General features: G+C 25.4%; 1 protein-coding gene across 10 annotated transcripts in view; it reads left to right on the top strand.

Annotated features, from left to right (window-relative positions):
* The window catches only part of LOC109604404 (tensin-1), a 293281-nt gene that overhangs the window by 220826 nt on the left and 49052 nt on the right, over positions 1 to 23403 (top strand). Inside the window, exon 1 of one of the 10 annotated variants that reach the window (XM_049965856.1) lies at positions 16007 to 16172. The exons of 8 other annotated variants lie outside the window; for them this stretch is intronic. The gene's annotated coding sequence lies outside the window, so the exon portion shown is untranslated. Of the gene's footprint in view, positions 1 to 16006; positions 16173 to 16306; positions 16331 to 23403 lie in introns of those variants that run through there. One more of the 10 variants, XM_049965857.1, reaches the window with a different exon arrangement.

Genomic DNA, 23403 nt, shown 5'->3' with positions numbered 1-23403 from the left:
TATTTAAAATAAAAATAGCTAATCCACTTCTAAATTTTCATATTCCACGAAACAAATTTATTTATTGAAAACAAATAAACATATTTATTTATTTTTTCACCATTTTTCTTAATTAAAATAAAATGGTTATTCAATAAATAAGTTGTTTTGTTATTTTTGTTTCTTTTTTTTTTAATTTTTATTTATAAAATACAGATTAAGATGTTTTTTTAATGTTAATCATAATCTCTTCTCCAATTTTTTATATTTTATTTATATAAATAATAATGAAAAATAAAATATATTAATTAATTTCAATCAATTTAATAAAAAAATAATTTAAACTTTATAAGAAAGTTAAATTTTGTTAAATACCATTAATTTTAATAGTTTTTGCTTTATTTTACTACCAAGTTCAAAATAAATTTATTTGAAGTAGAATATTTCCAAATTAATGACAGTTAAAAATAAAATAAATACAAAAAATAATTTAAATTTTAGAATAAAGTTCCTTATTAAATATTTAGTTAAATAAATCATTTATTTTAGTACTTCTTCCTTTATTTTACTACCAAGCACTAAATAAATTTATATGAAGTTAAATATTTCCAGTATTAGATACGTAATTATTAATAAAAAGGTAATAATAAAAAATATAATAAATAAATTCAACCAATTAATAAAAAAAATAATTTAAATTTTAGAATGAAGCTAAATTTTCTTACAATTTCTTTTAAATAAACCATTTATTTTATTACATTTTTAATTATTTAACTACCAAGATCCAAAAAAATTTATTTTAACTAAAATGTTCCCAATATAAAAGACATAGTTAAAAATAAATAAAAATAGAGAGTAAAATAAAAAAATAAAATTCAATCAGTTAAATAAAAAATTAATTTAAAATTTAGAACTTTACATAAATAAAATTCAATCAATCTAATAAAAAAAATAATTTAAACTTTAAGAAAGTTAAATTTTGTTAAATATCATTCATTTTACTATTTTTCCTTTATTTTAGTACAAAGTTCCAAATAAATTTATTTGTAGTAAAATATTTCCAATATTAATGACAGTTAAAAATAAAAAAAAATGAATAATAATAAAAAATAAAATAAATAAATAAAATTTAATCATTTAAATAAAAAAACATTATTTAAATTTTAGAATAACGTTAAATTTTCTTATATACATTAAAAATTTAGTTAAATATACCATTTATTTTATTACTTCTTCCTTTATTTTACTACGACGTTCCAAATAAATTTATTTTAACTAAAATGTTTCCATTATTAACAACATAATTAAAAGTAATAAATAAAAAATAAAATAAATAAATTCAACCAATTAAATAAAAAAAATAATTTTCTTACAATTTCTTTTAAATAAAATAAATAAATAAATATTTTCAATATTATAGATATAATTAAAAATAAAAAATACAACACAAAACAATAAAAATTAATAAACATAATAACAACGTTTCTTATTTTTTATAAATATTTTATTACTTTTTACATTATTTTACTATTAATTTATTTGATCAAAAATATTTCCAATATTAACAACATAATTGAAAATAAAAATAAAATAAATAAAATTCAATCAAATAAAAAAATAAATTTTAGAGTAAAGTTAAATTTACCAAATAAATTTATTTGAGCTAAAATATTTTCAATATTAAAGTTAAAAATGAAACAAAATAATAAATAACAATAAAATAAACAAATAAAATAAATAAATAAATTTAAATTTTTAGAATAAAGTTAAATTATTGTATTTAAATATTTTGAAAAATGTACCATTAATTTTATTACATTTTAAGAAGAAAATAATTATTTTTAAAAGCTTAATTTTAAGAAGTATGTATTGCGGCATATCTATTTCTATTATTTTATTACCAGATTTCAATTAAATTTATTTGAACAAACAGGTTACAAATATTAAACATCTTTATTATTAGATATCTGACTTTAAGGATATACATAAACATTTATATTTACGATTTTTATTCCGAATCAATAAATATCTATGTGTAAACATATAAATATTTAATATTTTTTAATATTTATTTTTAGTAAGGATAATCAAATATTTTATGGCGTCTCATAATTTTGCCAATGTTTTTTAAATACAATCATCCAAGTGATATTGTCTTCAGTTATCAATATTTATTTACCTCTATTTACGCATTTCACTCCTAATATTTTGTGTTGAGTAAATCCTTTCTGTACAATGAAACATTTACTTATGTAAATAATTATAAATGTTCATACATACATACAATAAACTTGTGCATTATAAAAAAATTAAATAATTACATAAAGTCCGTTCTATTCAGTCAAATTTTTATGAAGAAAATTAATCTTTTTGTTAAAAATATTTTATTAATGTTTGTTTTTTAGTTTAAACTATACGTAAATAATAATTTTTATATATTTAAGATTCCTTGCGTTAATAAATAAATATTAAACTAATTAATTAAATAAGAAAATATATTTTGAAGGAAATTAAATATCTTGTGACGTTTTGTCATTAGGACAATTTTTTCTAAAATCATCCATCGTCTTTATATCTTTCAAGAGAAAAATATTCTACATTAGCAACATAAAAAATAGTTGTTCTACTTGTACAAATATGCTATAAATGCATTTGAAGCCGTAAAACACATTCACGTGTTAATAAAACCAATAAACCATCGATCCGATTATTTCATAGAGCCACAGCCTACACGAAACTCCAATAAATCCGTAGTAGACCAATCATTCCTATATTGTCCATTAGCCCGGTCGAGCGGCAGCCATTAGACATTGCATTTCGCTAATGCACCGTGTGATTCCCGAACGTCGGCCGAAATGGAACAGATCAAACGTACGTAATCCGGTCGCACTAACTAACTTAATTAATTCGTACGCGATACCATGTCAATATTCCGGAGGCGCTCCCCGAGTTTTATAGGTCAGTTCGAGGGAAAACGGGGGTCACGAACCAATCTGGTAATAAAGGTCGCGGGCTGGTCGCCGACTGACCGGGATAATGTGTTTGTGTGCCGAATAAAAGCCCCCTAATCCAACACCATTAGCATCGATTTTCCCCTTTTTTCGTAGGTAAAGGTCAATTGCTCAATAATTGACGGTTTGGGGTTATGATGTGTGGTCGTTTTTGCGGGGGTGGGCGAAAGGCAGACTCATTTGGGAATTGGGAATTGAAGTTACGCCCTATAATTTCGCATGATTATAATTTTCCGACGTATTATTTACATTAAATGCCACGAGTGCCTCCGCGAGTAAATCCGTAGATATTTCAAGCGAATTCATGAATATATTTTGCATCTATCTGAAATTTAATGCGGGCTTAACTTATGAATTTATTCATAATGCCGGACTATTAATTTGTAATTAATTATTCCCATTAATAATCTTGGTGGTTGCTTGTCCGGTGAGGCGAAGGTACTGGGAGGAATTAATGCCGAAGTATGCACCGTGTTTAGACGTATTATCAGCGATAAACGACAAACGGCAGTACCCCTCAATTAAACACCGTTCGAATTTGTCACAGCCGTAAAACCATAATGGAAAACTGTAAAACCAATCTTATTTTGTCCTCGTATCAATTTATTCACCTCTGCGACCGCATTATCACCAAACGGCGATAAAATTCACCTGTTCAGCGGCCGAAAAAATTCGTTTAACTAAAAAACTTCATCCCGGCAAAACTCCCACATGCCCCGTAAATTGTTCGGGAAATGGGCACATACCAAATATTCGGCAAAGACGTCACAGGAAGTGTATATACACAATTTAAAATTATACTTATAGATATAAATATATGAGAAATGTAATACAAAGTAAAAGTGACAAAGACGTCACAGAAAGTGAAAAATGTATGTATGGATATTAGTTAAAATAATAGTTAATTTTTCAATAGAATTCAGTTGCTAGAAAATTTTGAAGAAATGAATTTGATGAAAATTATTGGAAAAATTAAAAATAAAATTGATATATTAATATAAGAAAATTTTAAAGAAAATTATTTTAGATGGTTAATTAAATAAAATTATTATTATTAAAATTTATATAAATATAAGAAAACTTTGAAGTTAATTATGTTGAAAATAAAATAATTGACTGAAAAAAACAAAGTAATTAAATATTCATACAAGTTCAGATATAAAATATTAGAAAATTACTAAAACATCATTTAAAAATTTAAATTTACAGAAAATAATTTGAGAAAATCATTAATTAATTAATTAAATTAAAATTTATATTTAATTACTTTTTTAATTATAATTCGATTCTTTTCAAAATTCAAATATTCCATTAATATTAGTTAAAATTATACTTATGAATTGTTAAAATTATTCAATTTTTAGAACGAACCTGAAGTATTATATTACCGTGATGATGTCAAAACCTTAATTTATTTAAATAGTGAAACATAAAATATGTAACTAGACTCTATAATAAGTAAGTAAACACTTTACCCTGAAGATATCTTACCTAGTTCGTTGTTTAATGTAATGTTTTTAGTTATATAAATTAATTTCTATATATTTAAAAATTTAGTATTACTGTTCAAAAGTAATTATTCAAAGTGGAAATAATGAATATTTTAATAATTTATCTTATTTCTTTGTCATTCAAATTAATTAAAGGTGTTTTATTGAGATTGATTATTATAAGTAGTCAGTTAAATCTAGTGAACAGTATTACAGTTTATCAATTAGATAATATTAAAAAAATTATTTATTATTAAAATATTTAGATTATTAATATTTTTTAGATTCTTTAGATTTTTTAGATTCTTTAGATATTTTGAATTCTTTAGTTTCTTTAGATTCTTTAAATTCTTTAGATTCATTAGATTCTTTAGATTCTTTTGTTTCTTAAGATTCTGTAGATTTTTTAGACACTTTAGGTCTTTTAGATTTTAAGATTCGTTAGATTATTTAAATTTTTTTGATTCTTTAGACTCCTTAGATTCTTTAGTTTCTTTAGATTATTTAGATTCTATAGATTCTTTAGATCATTTTGATTCCTTAAATTGTTTAGATTCTGTAGATCCTTTTAATTTTTTAGATTCTTTGGATTCTTTATATTCTTTAGATTTTTTTTTATATCCTTTAAATTCTTTAGATTCTTTAGATATATAGAATATTAAAGAAAAAACACAAAAATATCACTTGCTCTTAGAAAATATTTAATACTAGGTTCAAACAAATGATATGCAAGATAGAAGAAGGCATAAATATATTTCCAGAAATACTTTTGTTTTTAATGTTTTTTAGAAAAGTATGTATTATTTATTAAAATAGCTTTCAATCTATTAATGTAATTAATTCTAAATCCTCAGATTACAATATTTGGTTGTCGATGACAATTAGTATTCAATGAAAAACCTTTAATTTTGCTTCCACTTTTTACTGGCATCAAAACAACCTCACTAACTAAAAATTGGGCCTCAATCTTCATGTAAATGTAAATCTTCCTTAGTAATCGATAACTGTTGTTTATTGTAGTAAACCACTCTGAATCTGATTAATAATAACACCTATCTATTGTTTATATCCATCTATTGTATATCTTTAAATGTTGTTTCTTAAGATTGACTGCAGATAAATGCTAAAATATGTTCAGTGCACTACAGTGGACAAAAAAGTGATATTTCATTAGTTGTTTTCAATATTTAAAACCAAAATCATTTTCCTGTAATGAATATTATTTAATAAATTACACATATATATAAAACTTACTATTTATTATAATCAATTATAGATTTTAAACAGATATTTATCAGAATTGCTTGTTTTGAATGTAGAATATTTTTAGGTTAAGCGATAATCGTCGACCCAATGACACCGCGTAGATCAAACGTGCGAATTAAAATCGCAGAGTAGGCCATAGAACACCCCGAGTAGATATCAGTGATTTCTTTTAAACGCAACGTCCCATCGAAATGCGATCCCACGGGCGAAGCTTTCGCGGAACACCGACCGGACAGTAAAACGCCGATTTTACGGTGAATAGGCGGAATTACTGTCTTATTAATTCGAGGAAATATGCATGCGAGGCATTCGCACGCGTAATTACGAGGACTTTATCAATGCAATTTATGCCCGCTTTTAACCGACTGACCGGCGAACATTTCGTCTGCACATTCCCTAACACGTATCAACGTTTCAGCACATATTTTTTGTTTCGCAGCGCCGTTCAATTAAACTCTTCGGCGACAGGATCTCGTCTTGGGTGAGCAAACTTCGAACGAGCAAACAGAATTTGCATGTAAACGCCCACCGTTTTCGGGAAGGCCGCCGAGGTCGGAAAGTTGCCGCGGGATTTGTATCTTTATCGAGATCGAGAGTTTTTGAAGTTCACCAAATTGGCGATTTATATCGCACGGCGGGATTATCTTTATAATGGAATGGCTCCATCGGACGATGATGACTGTTATAAATTTACGAAATTCCACGCCGTACTCCCGTGTAATTGTTCATTTTGTTGTAATAATCCACGTGCGTTGTTACGGTGGAAATTGCGTGAAATTTTATACGTCGGTTGTAATATAATATTTCATACAAGTTTTGTACGGTTGAATTTATTGTTTTTTCGAGTTTTTAGTAGTCATATTCTCGTGTGGTGGATTTATGTGTTTTAGGTAAATTTACACGTCAGGTACTTCATTATTTGCTTATACACAGATAAAAACGTGGTTAACAATGAAATTTTCGTGTAACATATAAATTACATAAATATTTTATTTATTTATAAAAACGTTATGTTTATTCAGATGTTAAATCTAAAAATATAAATTTATTTATGTACTGTGGAAAAATGATCCAGTTTAGTAAAACATATTTATTATTTATTCATGTAAATGTGTATATTCATTTAAGATATATTATTTTTAGAATGAATTATTTTTTTATCATTTAAACTATAATTTTTCTTAAAAGATATTTATTATATTATTTTTTTTTTCTTTTCAATTTTTAAAATTATTCTATTAATCAGTAAGTTATCTAATAATTATTTTAAAATCTTTATTTTGAAAAAAATTATAAATTCTTTTTAATTTAATTAAAATTCATTCTCTTAGTCAAACATTTTTGAATGAAAATTATTATATATTATGAAAGATATTTATTTATATTAATAATTTTTAAAAAATCCTTCTATATATTAAAAAAAAATCTTCATTTAACAAAACCTTCACGTTCAAATTGAAGAACTAAAATTTTCTTAATTTAAATAAAATTTTTATTTATTATTTATTACTATGTTTTATGTTTAGAATAAAAAAGTTAAATTAAAAATTTCTTCGAAATTTAACGAAATTTTAACTAAATTTTTAATTTGTATGTATGTATGTATAACATTCAATTTAATCAAATAATCTTTATTTAAAATAGTAATAATTTTTAAAATGATGAAGTCAATTTTTCTTAAAAAAATAAATGAAATTTTTGTTGATATTTTTTTTAATAACATTTTTAATTACTCGTTTTTAATAAATATTTCAGTTAAAAAAAATCAACTAATAAACAAAAAAAAAAAAAAATATTTACACTTTAACTGGAAAAAAATTTCGAAAGAATGATATTTTATGTTTTCAATAAAGATCACGTTCTAGAAAATTTAAAGAAAATTATTTGGCATGAAAATTATTAGAAAAATTTATTATGTCAGAAAAGAAACAATAAAATTAATATATAAATTTTCAATAAAATTCAAGTATAAGGAAAATATAAAAAAATTAAAATATAAGAAAATTTTGAAGAAGATTAAAAAGAATTTATACATATTTATTGAAAAAAAAAATATCCCTGAAAAAAATAATATTAATAAAATAATTAAATTTTCAGTAAATTTCAGATATAACAAAAAATTGAAGAGATTTATTAAAAAATGTAATTATCACTAAAGAATCATAATCATAAGAAAAAAATTAAAAGTTCAGGTGATAGACAATTTTGAAGAAAATTGTTTGGCATAAAAAAAATGATTATGATTGAAGTGGAACGAAAATACATACTAAAAACATAATTTTCAGTTATTACAAAAGTTAAAAAAAAATAAAAAAGGCAATAATGACTAGAGTCATAGTCATAACGTAAAAATTTAATTTTTCAATAAAATTCAGTTGCTAGAAAATTTTGAAGAAATGAATTTGATGAAAATTATTGAAAAAATTTATTATAACTGAAAAGAATTAAAAATAAAATTGATATATAAATATAAGGAAATTTTAAAGAATATTTTTTAGATGGGTAATTAAATAAAATAAATTTCTAATAAAATTAAAATTTGTATAAATATAAGAAAATAAAATAATAAAATAATTGACTGATAAAAAAAATAATTAAATAAACATACAAATATTCGTACGTTCATAAGTTCAGATATAAAATATTAGAAAATTACTAAAAAAAACTGCGACATCATGTTTATAACATACAAATTTCTAGAAAATTCAATTCTAAAAAAATTGGAAAAAATTATTTTTGTTGAAAATTCTGATTATCACTGAAAATAAATAGTAATAAACTAAATATACAAATTTTTAGAAAACTTCAGATATAAGAAATTTTTGAAGAACATTATTTAAAAAATAATTATAACTAAAAGAATATAAAAAAAATAAATATCCAGATAGTTCAGGTCTAAAAAAAACCTAAAAAAAAATTATTTTTTGTTGGAAATTGTTGAAAATTCTGATTATGACTGAAAATAAGCAATAGTAATAAAATAAACACACAAATTTTCAGAAAACTTCAGATATAAGAATATTTTTAAGCAAATTATTAAAAAAACAACTAATTATTAAAAAACTGATTATGATTGGAAAGTAGTATTTATAAAATAAAAATTTAAATTTCTAGAAAGTTTAAGTAAAGAAATGTTGAACAAAGTTATTTGTATTAAAAATTTTTGAAAAATCTTACTATGAATGGAATTAAACAATAGTAATAATTTAAAGATATAAATTTTTAATAAACTTCGCATATAAGAAAATTTTTGAGTATTTGTTGGAAAAATCTCTTTATGACAAAAAAAATACAGTCATAACATAAAAATTCAAATTTCTAGAAAGTTTAGTTTGTGAAGAAATTTTGAAAAAAAAAATATTTGTTGAAAATTTTGAAAATATTTATTGAAAAAATCTAATTCTACCTGAAAATGTGCTAAAAATTAGTAAAAAAATTATTTGAAAATTATTCAAAAAAATTATTATGGACGACGAGGAAGAAAAATAATAATATAATTAACATACATTTTTCGGTAAATCTCAGATACAAGAAGATTTTGAAGAAAACACATCATTCATTGTTACTGACAAACATATTTTCGTTTCATCACTCGGAGGAATTTCTAGATAACAAACAGACAGTTGGATAATCGTAAATATTGTTTCATTAGGCGTGAATCTCGCAATCGAATAATAAGCAAACACTAAAAATATATAATTCTGGGTGGCAGACAAACACGTTCCCGTATTTTTTTATTCGAAACGTGGTGGTGCGTGATCGTGCGATGTGCGAAGCTGTTCCTTTCGGCGATCCCGGCGACCAAACAATGTGCTCAATTATTTTAAAAGCCCCGCTTCTTGAGATAATCGGTGGCATTTCGTTGCGACTGTATTTCTTTTTTTCGCCAGGCGGCCTGAAATATCGCACTGAAACGTCGAATAACGTCTCACTCGGCACACACGGACCTAATGTGTTGCAACACGCTAGCCACGACTTTCACCCGGGCTTAATTGGATTAATTTTCGGGGCATCGTGTTGTCTGCGGTGGATAAAGCGTCGGGACGATGAAGACGCATTGGGTGACAACAAATGGCACGTCAGTTCTTTGTCTAAATGATTTGATTTACATTACATTACGTTTTTTTATATATATTAATAAAAAAATTAAATAAAACGTATACTTGGATGTATAAGTAATTATAAACAAAAATAAAAGTTTTGTGTTAAATTAATTAATTAAATTAATTTCTTCATTTTAAAAAATTTTTAAATATTCTGTTGTCAAAACAGTGATTTTTATTAAATTAATGGAATATTTGGATTTTGAGTTAAAGAATTGACTTATAATTAAAAAAGTAATAAAGTACAAATTTTAATTAATTAAAGTATTTTAAACAATTTTAAATTAATTCATTAAATAAAGAATTATTAATGAAATAATAATAAAATAAATAATTGAAAATTTACATGTTTATTTTATTTCTATAGTTTTTTCTGTCATAATCAGTTTTTCCAATAATTTTTAACATATAATTTTCTTCAACATTCTTTTTGCATGTAATGTTTCTGGAAATTAAATTTTTTATTCTATTTTTCAGTTACATTCAGTTTCTTCAATGATTTTAAATTGTCTAATATGTAAACCTTCTGAAAATATTTCAATTATTTTTATCCCAAAATAATATTAAATGTTCTAAACTGTACTCTGGTATATAATTTCTACGACATAAAAAAAGAAGACGTCTTCTCATTTATGGCAACGTAGGTGTTTTTTGCGGATGATAAATTCAATCGTCCCCCCATAATCTGTCAGATTTGCGCTGACCAAGCCACCACCGATGCGAAACCGTAACCCGGGGCACACAGCCTTATCAACCAGTTTTTAAAAAATTTTTAAATATTCTGTTGTCAAAACAGTGATTTTTATTAAATTAATGGAATATTTGGATTTTGAGTTAAAGAATTGACTTATAATTAAAAAAGTAATAAAGTACAAATTTTAATTAATTAAAGTATTTTAAACAATTTTAAATTAATTCATTTAATAAAGAATTATTAATGAATATGATTTTTTCAAATTATTTTAAATTTAAATTTTTTATGTTACGACTATATTTTTTCAGTCATAATTAGTTTTTTTAAAAATTTTCTTCAAAATTATCTTTTATCTGAAGTATTCTGAAAATTTGTATATTTATTTTATTATTATTATTATTGTTTATTTTCAGTCACAATCAAAATTTTCAACAATTTTCAACAAAAATAATTTTTCTAGACCTGAACTTTCTGGATATTTAAATTTATATATATATATATATATATATATATATATTCTTTAAGTCATAATTATTTTTTAATAATTTATATCTGAAGTTTTCTGAAAATTTGAATGTTTACTTTATTACTATTGTTTATTTTCAGTTATAATAATTTTCGAAAAAATTAAATTTTTTCAGTTTTTTTTTTAATGTACTTTCTGTATATTTAAATTTTTATTTTTTAACTATATTCCTGATATACTATATTAATAATATTGTTCAAAATTTTCTTATGTCTGAAATTGGGTAAAATTGTATATTTTTTAGTGTTTGTTTATTATTAGATTGCGAGATAAATTCAGGTGTAATGAAACAATATTTACGATTATCGAAGTGTCTGTTCATTATCTGGAAATTACTGTGTGAGTGTCGAGACGAAAATATTTTCGTCAATAACAATTAATCAAGTGTACCGTATCACACTGGGAGTTTTTTATGCCCAGCGAAAACCTTGACAAAGGGAAACCCCGATATATAAGAAACGAAATTCACTTCTTCCATCCACCTTGAACGGGGCGACCCTTTTCGGCCGCCGTTCTGGGTGTTCCTGTGTGGAACATGTGTATTACATGCGTGAGCTGTCCCGACTTCCTTTTCGCCACCTTGAACGGAGCGCCAGCACGTGTTGTTCCTCTAATTCGTGCACGTGAACGATAAAAGTCATCGGGGTTGGATTCAGGGAAGTCGTACGGATCTGTGTAAATAAAACGTCGGCGTCCACTTATGTGTCTTTGTTTATACGAGGGTTTTATGAGTTTTGAACTGTGGACGATTTTAATATGGGGCAGTAATAAAAACGGCTCATAAAACGCCGAATGTTCCCGGAATTATCGATGTACGAAGACGTTTGAAGTCGGCTCAGTTGATTTTCGGCGACGATAAAATATTATTGTGATATTGGGTTTGTGTGTGCGTGAGTCTGGAAAGTTTAAAACTAACCCCAATAAAGCCATTTATTGCGCAAAAAACAAGACGAAGCTGAACATTCTGTTGGAAGCAAATCCGCTTTGCTATTACTTTGTCTTTAATCATCCTCATTTTTTTCCTTCATAATTATGAAATGAATTACTGGCATTAATATTTTACTGCCTTTCTCGGAAAGTTATAATTTAAGCTTACTCTTTTTTATCATTTTTTTCCTTAAGATCCGAAATTATTTTGTATTCTGTATTAAATTAATGAAAGGAGACCTGGCTCCGGAGGATGAAATGAAGCTTATTTGGAAATTTTAAAGCTCTCTAAGTATTTTGTATTTTACATTATTTAATTTGTAATTTAATGAAAATAATGATTATAATTATTATAAGAGTTATATACTTAATTTAGCTTACTTGTTTATTAATTTCGAATAAAAGAAAGTCGAACATTTTTTAATAATAATGAAAATATTTTATTATTCTTATCATTATTATTTTTCTTCCTTTTCATCCATAATAAGTTTTTTCAATTATTTTTATCCTAAATAATTTTCTTACTAATTTTTAACATTTATAAAACTTAACTAAAAACTTTAAAATTTTAAATTTTTATGTCATGACTATAATTTTCAGTCTTAATCAGATTTTTCAAAAAATTCTTGAAAAATTTTCTTATATCTAAAGTTTTCTGAAAATTTATATATCTACTTTTCAATCAAAATTAGAATTTTCAATGATTTTAGAAAAAAAATTCTTCAGTTTTTTTTATATCTGAACGTTCTGGTTATTTAAATTTTTATATTGTGACTACATTCTTTCAGTCATAATAATTTTTTTTAATAATTGTCATCCTAATTTTCTTATATTTCTTAAAATTTAAATGTTTATTGCATTAGTATTGTTTATTTTCACTAATTTTTAACAAAAATGATTTTCTTCAAATTTTTTCACATCTGAACTTGGTGAACATTTAATTTTTTTAATAATTATTTTATTACTAATTTTCATCCTAATTTTCTTATATCTGAAATTTTTTAAAAATTTATGTTTTTATTTTATTACTATTGTTTATTTTTCACTAATTTTCAACAAAGATCATTTTTTTCAGATTTTTTTACACTTGAACTTTGTGGACATTTAAATTTTTTAAATTATGACTGTATTGTTTCAGTTTCAGTATTTATCTTCACTCGTAATAATATTTTTAACTGATTTTCGACAAAAATAATTTTCTTTAGTTTTTTTTTACATCAAAACTTTCTGGTTATTTATGACTATTCTTCCAATCATAATCAGTTTTTTTAATAATTTTTATCCTAATTTTCTTATATCTGAAATTTTCTTAAAATTTATATGTTTAATTTATTAATATTGCTTATTTTTCGCTAATGTTCAACAAATATCATTTTTTTTTCAGATTTTTTTACACGTGAACATTTAAATTTTTTAAATTATGACTATCGTTTCAGTTTTAGTATTTATCTTCACTCGTTATAAAATTTTTAAATGATTTTCGACAAAAATAATTTTCTTCGTTTTTTTTTGCATCAAAACTTTCTGGTTATTTAGATTATTATATTATGACTATTCTTCCAGTCATAATCAGTTTTTTTAATAATTTTTACCTCAATTTTCTTATATCTGAAATTTTCTTAAAATATATATGTTTATTTTATTACTATTGCTTATTTTTCGCTAATTTTCAACAAAAATCATTTTTTTTCAGATTTTTTTACACCTGAACATTTAAATTTTTTAAATTATGACTGTATCGTTTCAGTTTCAGTATTTTTTTTTTTAATTTATGTGTTTATTTTATTACTATTATTATTATTCACTAATTTTCAACAAAGATCATTTAAATTTTTTAAATTATGACTATATTGTTTCAGTCATTATCAGTTTATTTAATAATTATCTTTAATATTTTCTTATATCTGAAGTTTTTTGAAAATTTATATGTTTATTTTATTACTATTGTTTATTTTCAGTTCAGAATTTCCAATGATTTTTGACAAAAATTATTTTCTTCAGACTTTTTTTTTAAACAAAACTTTGTGGTTATTCAAATTATTATGTTATTTCAGTCATAATCAGTTTTTTTTTAATAACTTTCTTCAAAATTTTCTTATATCTGAAATTAATTTTCAACAAAAATGTTTTTTTTTCAAAAGTTTTTTACATCTAAAATTTATGAAAATGATAAATGTTTATTTTATAAATATGATTTTTCAGTCATAGTCAATTTCTTTAATAATTTAATGAAAATAATGATTATAATTATTATAAGAGTTATAAACTTAATTTAGCTTACTTGTTTATTAATTTCGAATAAAAGGAAGTCGAACATTTTTTAATAATAATGAAAATATTTTATTATTCTTACCATTATTATTTTTCTTCCATTTCATCCATAATAAGTTTTTTCAATTATTTCTATCCTAAATAATTTTCTTACTAATTTTTAACATTTATAAAACTTTACTAAAAACTTCAAAAATTTTAAATTTTTATGTTGTGACTATAATTTTCAGTCATAATCAGATTTTTCAAAAAATTCTTGAAAAATTTTTTTATATCTAAAGTTTTCTGAAAATTTATATGTTTACTTTTTTATTATTGTCATCCTAATTTTCTTATATTGGAAATTTTCTTACATTTCTTAAAATTTAAATGTTTATTGCATTACTATTGTTTATTTTCACTAATTTTTAACAAAAATGATTTTCTTCAAATTTTTTCACATCTGAACTTGGTGAACATTTAATTTTTTTAATAATTACTTTATTATTAATTTTCATCCTAATTTTCTTATATATGAAATTTTTTAAAAATTTATGTGTTTATTTTATTACTATTATTATTTTTCACTAATTTTCAACAAAGATCATTTAAATTTTTTAAATTATGACTATATTGTTTCAGTCATTATCAGTTTATTTAATAATTATCTTTAATATTTTCTTATATCTGAAGTTTTTTGAAAATTTATATGTTTATTTTATTACTATTGTTTATTTTCAGTTCAGAATTTCCAATGATTTTTGACAAAAATTATTTTCTTCAGATTTTTTTTTTTAAACAAAACTTTCTGGTTATTTAAATTATTATGTTATTTCAGTCATAATCAGTTTTTTTTTTTTAATAATTTTTTTCAAAATTTTCTTATATCTGAAATTTACTGAAAATTTATATGTTTATTTTAATACTATTATTTCTTTTCAGGCATAATCAGATTATTTCTTAATTTTCAACAAAAAATTTTTTTTTTCAAAAGATTTTTACATCTAAAATTTATGAAAATGTTAAATGTTTATTTTATAAATAAGATTTTTCAGTCATAGTCAATTTCTTTAATAATTTTCTTCAAGATTTTCTCATTTCTGAAATTTATTGTTGTTCAGTTTTATTTTATTAATCATAATTTTCAATAATTTTCAACAAAAATAAATTTCTTATATTGATAATTTATTGAAAATTTACATGTTTATTTTATTTCTATTGTTTTTTCTGTCATAATCAGTTTTTCCAATAATTTTTAACATATAATTTTCTTCAACATTCTTTTTACATGTAATGTTTCTGGAAATTAAATTTTTTATTCTATTTTTCAGTTACATTCAGTTTCTTCAATGATTTTAAATTGTCTAATATGTGAACCTTCTGAAAATATTTCAATTATTTTTATCCCAAAATAATATTAAATGTTCTAAACTGTACTCAGGTATATAATTTCTACGACATAAAAAAAGAAGACGTCTTCTCATTTATGGCAACGTAGGTGTTTTTTGCGGATGATAAATTCAATCGTCCCCCCATAATCTGTCAGATTTGCGCTGACCAAGCCACCACCGATGCGAAACCGTAACCCGGGGCACACAGCCTTATCAACCAGTCCGTCAATTAGCGCGAATGTGTCGGAGTTGTGCCGCGTGCTCCGCCAGCCTGGCCAAGAGTGCTGGGAAGCCTTTGCCGGTATATCGCGACCGGCCAACGCCAAGAACACAACGCGGGCCCGAACCGGGGAGTCAGTGACTCTCCGACGTTCTGCAGAAAACATCCGCGACGGACCGACCTCCGCGGTCCAACTCCAAGACGCCGCCGACAACAACCCTCGCTTTTCGTTCGATCCTCCGCGTTTTTCCGCCGTGCCTTGGTGCGTTCTGGTGCTGTGCTTTGTGACGTGATTCTGGTGCTGCAGCGGTCCCGGTAATCAAATTTCTTGTACACTTTTACCATGCGGAGACCAATGAAATTGGTCTTTTTACTTTCCACAAACGGCCCATCAAAGGCCGAGATAAAACCTGGTAATGCATCGACTCGACCGACAGTCGAATAAACTACAACGGCGTTATAAAAAATAACTGGTAAATTCCTCTTAAGCACCACTAAAAGTCTAAACACGACGATAAGAGTCTGTTTAAATTCCCCACAGGCCAGTCTTTTGTCGTAATGTTTATATATCACACTCACCTTTACATGTACGAGTTTGGTTTAGACGCGGGAAAATCTGGTCTTAAAATAACCGCAAACCGAAAATAGAACTTGGTCCCATTCATTGTTGATAAAATCTAGTCGTGCGATTTCTTTCACTCCCCTTTAATGGAAAAATCTGAGTGTTTATGTACCGCCATTAAAATATGACCTTTTAAATTACCGCCTCAGATCACAATCGGTGATATTTATGATTTAATTGTTAATATGTTTGCCGCGTTATCGGATAAAGATCTAAGACAGTTGAAAATGTCTTCTTAAAATAGTTGGTCACAGACACCTAGACTTTGTACGAGACATTCATTAGTGGCCCATGTTTAAATTTAGTTCATTCATTAAAATACTTCATATCGGATTGTTCTTGTTGTCTTCAATAATTTACGAATAATAGGGTCTTCGTTTTGTTAGTCTCGTTTGTTTGGAACGAACTTGAGGCTATATCCTCAGGGATTTAAAGGAAATAAATTAGTATGAACTCCTTTTATTTGTCTTTTCAATATAATATTTTCAACGTACATATCTCAAGATATTTTTATAAAATTGATGAAAGTATCTGTTTTTTGTTATAAAAAACTCATTAAAAACTGAAAAAATACAAATATTAATTATTGTGTCATAATTTTCACTCTTTTTAGTTCAACAATTCTTGTACCTTTTTCAAAATATCGGTTGTAAGGATTCCAGTTTGTAATTAAAGATTGTTTAAAATTGAGTTGTTGCCATAAAAAATTCATTCAAAATTCAAAAATAACTTAATTATGTCTTAATTTTCAGTATTTTTAGTTCAACAATCCTTTTACATTTCTCAAAATATGTGTTGAAAGGATTCAATGAAAATATTTTATAATTTGCAATTAATGGTGGTCAAAAATTGAGTTGTTTAAGATCACAAATCATAAACTCACTCAAAATTCAAAAATAACTTGTAACATTAATTATTTTATGTCTTAATTTTAACCATTTTTAGTTCATCAATGTTTATACATTCCTCAAAATATTTGTTGTAAGGATTAAATGAAAATATCTCTTAATTTACAATTAAATATAGTTAAAAATTGAGTTGTTTCAGGAAATCATAAAAAACTCATTCAAAACTCAAAAACAACTTGTAATATTAATTATTTTGTGTCTTAATTTTCACAAGTTTTAGTTCAACAATCCTTTTACATTTTTCAAAATATTTACTGAAAGGATTCATTGAAAATATCTCTCAATTTGTAATTAATTATGATTAAAAATTGAGTTGTTTAAAGTAGTTATAATATTATCTTTGTTTTTGTATATTTTGTTAAAAAATTCTTATACATATCTTCTATTTCTTATAAGGATTCAATAAAAATACTTCTTAATTTTAATTAAAGATGATTAAAAATTGAGTTATTTAAGGTTGTCACAAAAACTCATTCAAAATTGAAATATTAATTATTTAGTATAGTATTTAGTATTAATTATATTGTGTTTTAATTTTCACAAGTTTTAGTTCAACAATCCTTTTACATTTTTCAAAATATTTATTTAAAGGTTTCAATGAAAATATATTTCAATTTACAATTAAAGATGGTTAAAAAATGAGTTGTTTAAGGTTGCCATAATAAACTCATTCAAAATTTAAAAATAACTTGTAATATTAATTATTGTAAGTCTTAATTTTAACTATTTTTAGTTGAACAATACTTATAAATTTCTCAAAATATTTGTTGTAAGGATTCAATGAAAATATCTCTTAATTCATAATTAAAGATAGTTAAAATTGAATTGTTTAAGATTGTTATAAAAAACTCATTCAAAACTGTCAAAAATGGTCAAAAATTGAGTTGAATAAGGTCACAAATCATAAACTCACTCAAAATTCAAAAATAACTTGTAATATTAATTATTTTGTATCTTAATTTTCACTATTTTTAGTTCAACAATCCTTTTACATTTCTCAAAATATTTGTTTCAATGAATTTATTTCTCAATTTATAAATAAAGATGGTTAAATTGAGTTGTTTAAGGTTGCCATAAAAAACTCATTCAATACTCAAGAACAACTTATAATATTAATTATTTTGTGCCTTAATTTTCACCATTTTTTGCTCAACAAACCTTATACATTTCTCAAATTATTTGTTGTAAGGATTCAGTGAAAATATTTCTCAATTTTTAAATAAAGATGGCTTAAAATTGAGTCTGTTTTAGATTTTGCATAAAAAACTCACTCAAAACTCAAAAACAACTTAACTTAAGTCTTAATTTTCATTATGTTTAGTTCAAAAATTATTATACATATCTTAAAATATTTCTTATAAGGTTTCAATGAGAATATCTTCCTATTTATAATTAAATTGTTTAAGGTTGTCATTCAAAACTCAAAAACAACTTGACATTTTAATTATTTAATGTCTTAATTTTTATTATATTTTGTTCTTATACTTTTCTTATAAGAATCAATGAAAATATCTGTGAATTTTAATTAAAATTGATTAAAAATTGAGTTATTTAAGGTTGTCAAAAAAACACATTAAAAACTCAAGCTCAACTTGAAATGTTAATTATTTGGTATCTTAATTTTCATTATTTTCGGTTCAAAAATTCTTATACACATCTTCAGATATTTCTGCTAAGGATTCAATAAAAATGTCTCTCAATTTTAATTAAAGATGGTTAAAAATTAATATTCATAAAGATCTAATTTGTAATATTAATTATTTTCCCTATTTTTATTTTAACAATTCTTATTCGAGATATTTTATAAAAAAATGTCTAATAATAATAATTCGAAGCAAATATCTGAAAATTTTATTATAAATTGCTTAAAAATATAGTTGTTTAAACATGTTATAAAACACTCACGCAAAACCGAAAAACAACTTGTAAAAATAACAACGACAAATCATCATATAAATCGTACAAATAACAAATTCCCGCAACAGAATACGAAATCAGTCCGATTGGAATCCGTACGAATGTCACAAAAACAGGTATCACGCTTTACAACTAAATCAAAACCTGTAACATTATTTTAGCATTATCGTCGAATCGAAAGATAAATTAATTTTATATGATAATCCGGCATTGCGGCGATAATTTACTTCACCATATTTGGGCTTAACTCCTGTTTTTATTTTCAGTTCATTCTGAATAACTAAAGAGCTGTTAATTTGCTTACTTATTAAATGCCAGCAATAAACAAATTCATAATTTACGCAGGCATGGCCACGGAACGTAAATTTACATGCGGCTCGTCCCGTTCCATTATCATTTTATATCGTTATAATTAAATTTGAGGCATCTTATTATAAGATTGCTCGGTAGTATTTACGACTAGTAAAACAGGATAATAAACTTAAATAAATATTTGCTGTGGCGTGACATAACTGGTCATCACATACAAGCCAGGTCATTTCTATTAGTTGGCCGGGGCCTTTTCCTCCTCCAGTTACTGCCGATGATCGTGTTTCATATTTTTTTTATGAAAAAAAAAAACGGCAACGTCTTAATTTCAGCCCCACGACGTCTTTCATTACGAAAAGATAAATAGCCTGGATGTGCGAAGGATTAAAGAGGAGAAAAACGACAGCGTCACTAAATATGCGGCAAATGCATTAACCGTGTTCTCCGAACGTAAAAATACGTCGGGGATTTTTACAAGGTGCGTCGAGATTTCGAATAAATGCATCTCAATTACCCCGACGCATCGAAAAACTGTTTCGTTTCACCTTCGCAACGGCAAACATTCAATTAATTAACCACGTCGCTGTCTCGTCTGCGTCAAATCATCTCGATTCACACCCGAATCATTTATTTTGTTCGTCGCCATTATTTACCGGTTACGTTCGCCGTAAACCGAAATACCCGCCCTATAAATAGCTGGCGGGGTTGATTTTAAACAGAAGTCGCCACTCGAACCGGAAGAATGTAAACACTTAAGCGGGCTCGGCGAGGTGAGCTTGAGAACTTCAAACGTCTCCGTTCCTGTTTACACGGCGCATCGATTTCGTTTGGGTTTCTTTTGTTGGTCGATTATTTGTTAATTCAATGTGGGACATAATGTTCCGTGTAACTTTACGCTTGCCGCTTTCGTAAGACGCCTAAGTGTCCGTGGATTTATGGATGTTCGGTGCACTCTCGATAAATTACAACGGGGGAATGGAATTATGACATTGATAGAAAGTGTTTATTACTCAACGGAAGCGCACTTTTATTGATATTAAAAGGAAATAGAAATTTAATTGCCAGTTTTATGACGACAATTAATTTTAACCAATTTTTTCTCGACAAATTCATGTTTTTCTAACGAAGTGAATTAATGATTAGCCAGCCAGTTTTTTGGGCCATTAATATTAGCTTGTCAAGAAAGTTGTTTCTTTTTTTCACCTTAAAAGTAAGAGGCACAAATCTCAGCTTAAATAAAACTTTATTAATACATTTTTGCCAATGAGAAACAAGCTTAACACATTCATATCCGGTGAGTAAGACTCCGGGGTTCTGGAAGCAACGAAGTCGTTGGAAGCGTTTTGTAAATCATTTTGATTTTTAAACTATTTCTCGTGTAGAAAGTTGTCGAAATGTTGGAAAAAGTGGCGAAAGGTTTGATGAATATAGTTAATGAGGCTCCAGTACTCCAGTTTAACTTCTGCACTGTCCTTTGTGCCAGCATTGTCATGAAGAAGATTTTGGTTTCAACTAAAGTCCTCAATTGGAAGAAGAAAATTGTAAAAATGTGCTTCTTAACCATTCTTTATTCAAATCCCTGAATAATTGACCAAATTATTTCAAATAAAAATGGGTTTAGATGTCTAGATAGAGCTTTAAAGCACATCATCACATTGAAAAGCGATGAGACGATAAATATACCGAATCGGCCCCAGAAAGAGATCGGGCTCATAATTTCAGGGAATCTTAGTACTAATAAGATACTTCGATAGTGCGAGTTTCAGGTCTTTATCTATAACCGTTTCTGAGTAAATCGAAAAATACTGAAAATTAGGAAAAATTAATTTTCTCAGTGCTGTGTGAATCGACTGATCTAGATGCCGGATATGTTTTGGGGGACGATGGTAGCTTTTCGGAAAAAAAATAAGAGCTATATCGGTTCATAAGGACCTTAAAAAAATGAGTTTATTTTCTTAATTTCAATTTTTAACCATCTTACGATTACGACACAATTATGAAACTATTTTTTTTTGAATTCCTCGTCCAATTTCCGATGAATATATGAGCTTTTGGTATTTTTAAAAACGGTACGCCATATGGAAAAAAAATAAAATCCACTTTTTTTGCTCAAAAATCGGGTTTTTTAATAATTTTATTCTTGAACTGATATGATACGGAACTTATTTGATTACTGAGCTGTGAACACAACAGAAAAAATATTTTTTTTTTATTTAATTTACTTAATTACTATTATAAACTTATTAATCACAGTAATAATAAAATCAGTATACATTACTATTGTATCGATATTTAATTAATTTAACAATCGTAAGATGGAACTGTAATTCAAAACAGGTAACACTGTTTTTTTTTCTTTATGAAAACTCACTATTTGTAGATGACTTTAAAATTATTGACTGTTGATATTCCAAAGAAGTGTTGGCTGTATTTTTAACAACCGTAAGATGGAACTGTAATTCAAAACAGGTAACACTGTTTTTTTTTCTTTATGAAAACTCACTATTTGTAGATGACTTTAAAATTATTGACTGTTGATATTCCAAAGAAGTATTGGCTGTATTTTTATCTATATTTAATAATTATTTTTATTTGACTATATTATTATTTAAGTGAAAATATGTCGACACACCTTTCTGTTGTGTTCACAGGTCAGTAATCAAATAAGTTCTGTATCATATCAGTTCAAGAGTAAAATTATTAAAAAACCCGATTTTTGAGCAAAAAAAATGGATTTTATTTTTTTCCATATGGCGTACCGTTTTTAAAAATTCCAAAAGCTCATATATTCATCGGAAATTGGACGAGGAATTCAAAAAAAAATAGTCTCATAATTGTGTCGTAATCGTAAGATGGTTAAAAATTGAAATTAAAAAAATAAACTCATTTTTTTTAACGTTCTTGTGAATCGATACAGCTCTTATTTTTTTTTTTTGGAAAGCCATCATCGTCCCCCAAAACATATCCAGCATCTAGATCAATCGATTCACTCAGCGCTGAGAAAATTATTTTTTCTAATTTTCAGTATTTTTCGATTTACTCAGAAACGGTTACAGATAAAGACCTGAAACTCGCACTATCGAAGTATCTTATTAGTACTAAGATTCCCTGAAATTATGAACCCGATTTCTTTCTGGGGCCGATTCGGTATACTTATCGTCTCATCGCCTTTGAATGAAACATTCATCACTAAGAAAGAATAAAACAGAATGGTGCTGCGTCAATTTTCTAATTAAAAAACTCATCTAATTATAAGTACATTTACACCTAGCCAGTGTACCAAGAACAAGTAAACTGACCTTTTGCTACAAGGTTGTGTGGTAATTTTAAGAATATTTTGTTATGAAATTGTAACATGTGTGCACTACACAGTAAAAACAGTAAAAAAAGACGACCACGATGATTTTTAATAACTTAATCGGACGGCCTTAATTGAAGCAATTAAATTCACGAGGATGAAGGATCAATACACTGACTTCCTGTTCTATTTTGCATAGACTAAACGACTATGCAAATGGCCGGGACAATTAAATTTATATGGTCCCACTTCATAAACATCGGCCACCTATTTCATAGTTAACGTAATCTAGGTCTCGGTACCACCTAATTTGCTTATATATTGCCGTACAACTTGAACCTGGAATAAATATGACACACCTTTACCTGGAATAGTAAAAATGCTATTAACAGTCATTAGTTATGCATACAGGATACCACTGTTTGCAAAATATATGCCGAAATAGGTATGACGTAACCATCTTCACTTTGATTTTGTATGCAAAAATGACCA

The sequence above is a fragment of the Aethina tumida genome, chromosome 4 (assembly GCF_024364675.1).
Source record: "Aethina tumida isolate Nest 87 chromosome 4, icAetTumi1.1, whole genome shotgun sequence".
In the NCBI taxonomy this organism is placed as follows: domain Eukaryota; kingdom Metazoa; phylum Arthropoda; class Insecta; order Coleoptera; family Nitidulidae; genus Aethina; species Aethina tumida.
This window is presented reverse-complemented; position numbering and strand designations above follow the sequence as displayed.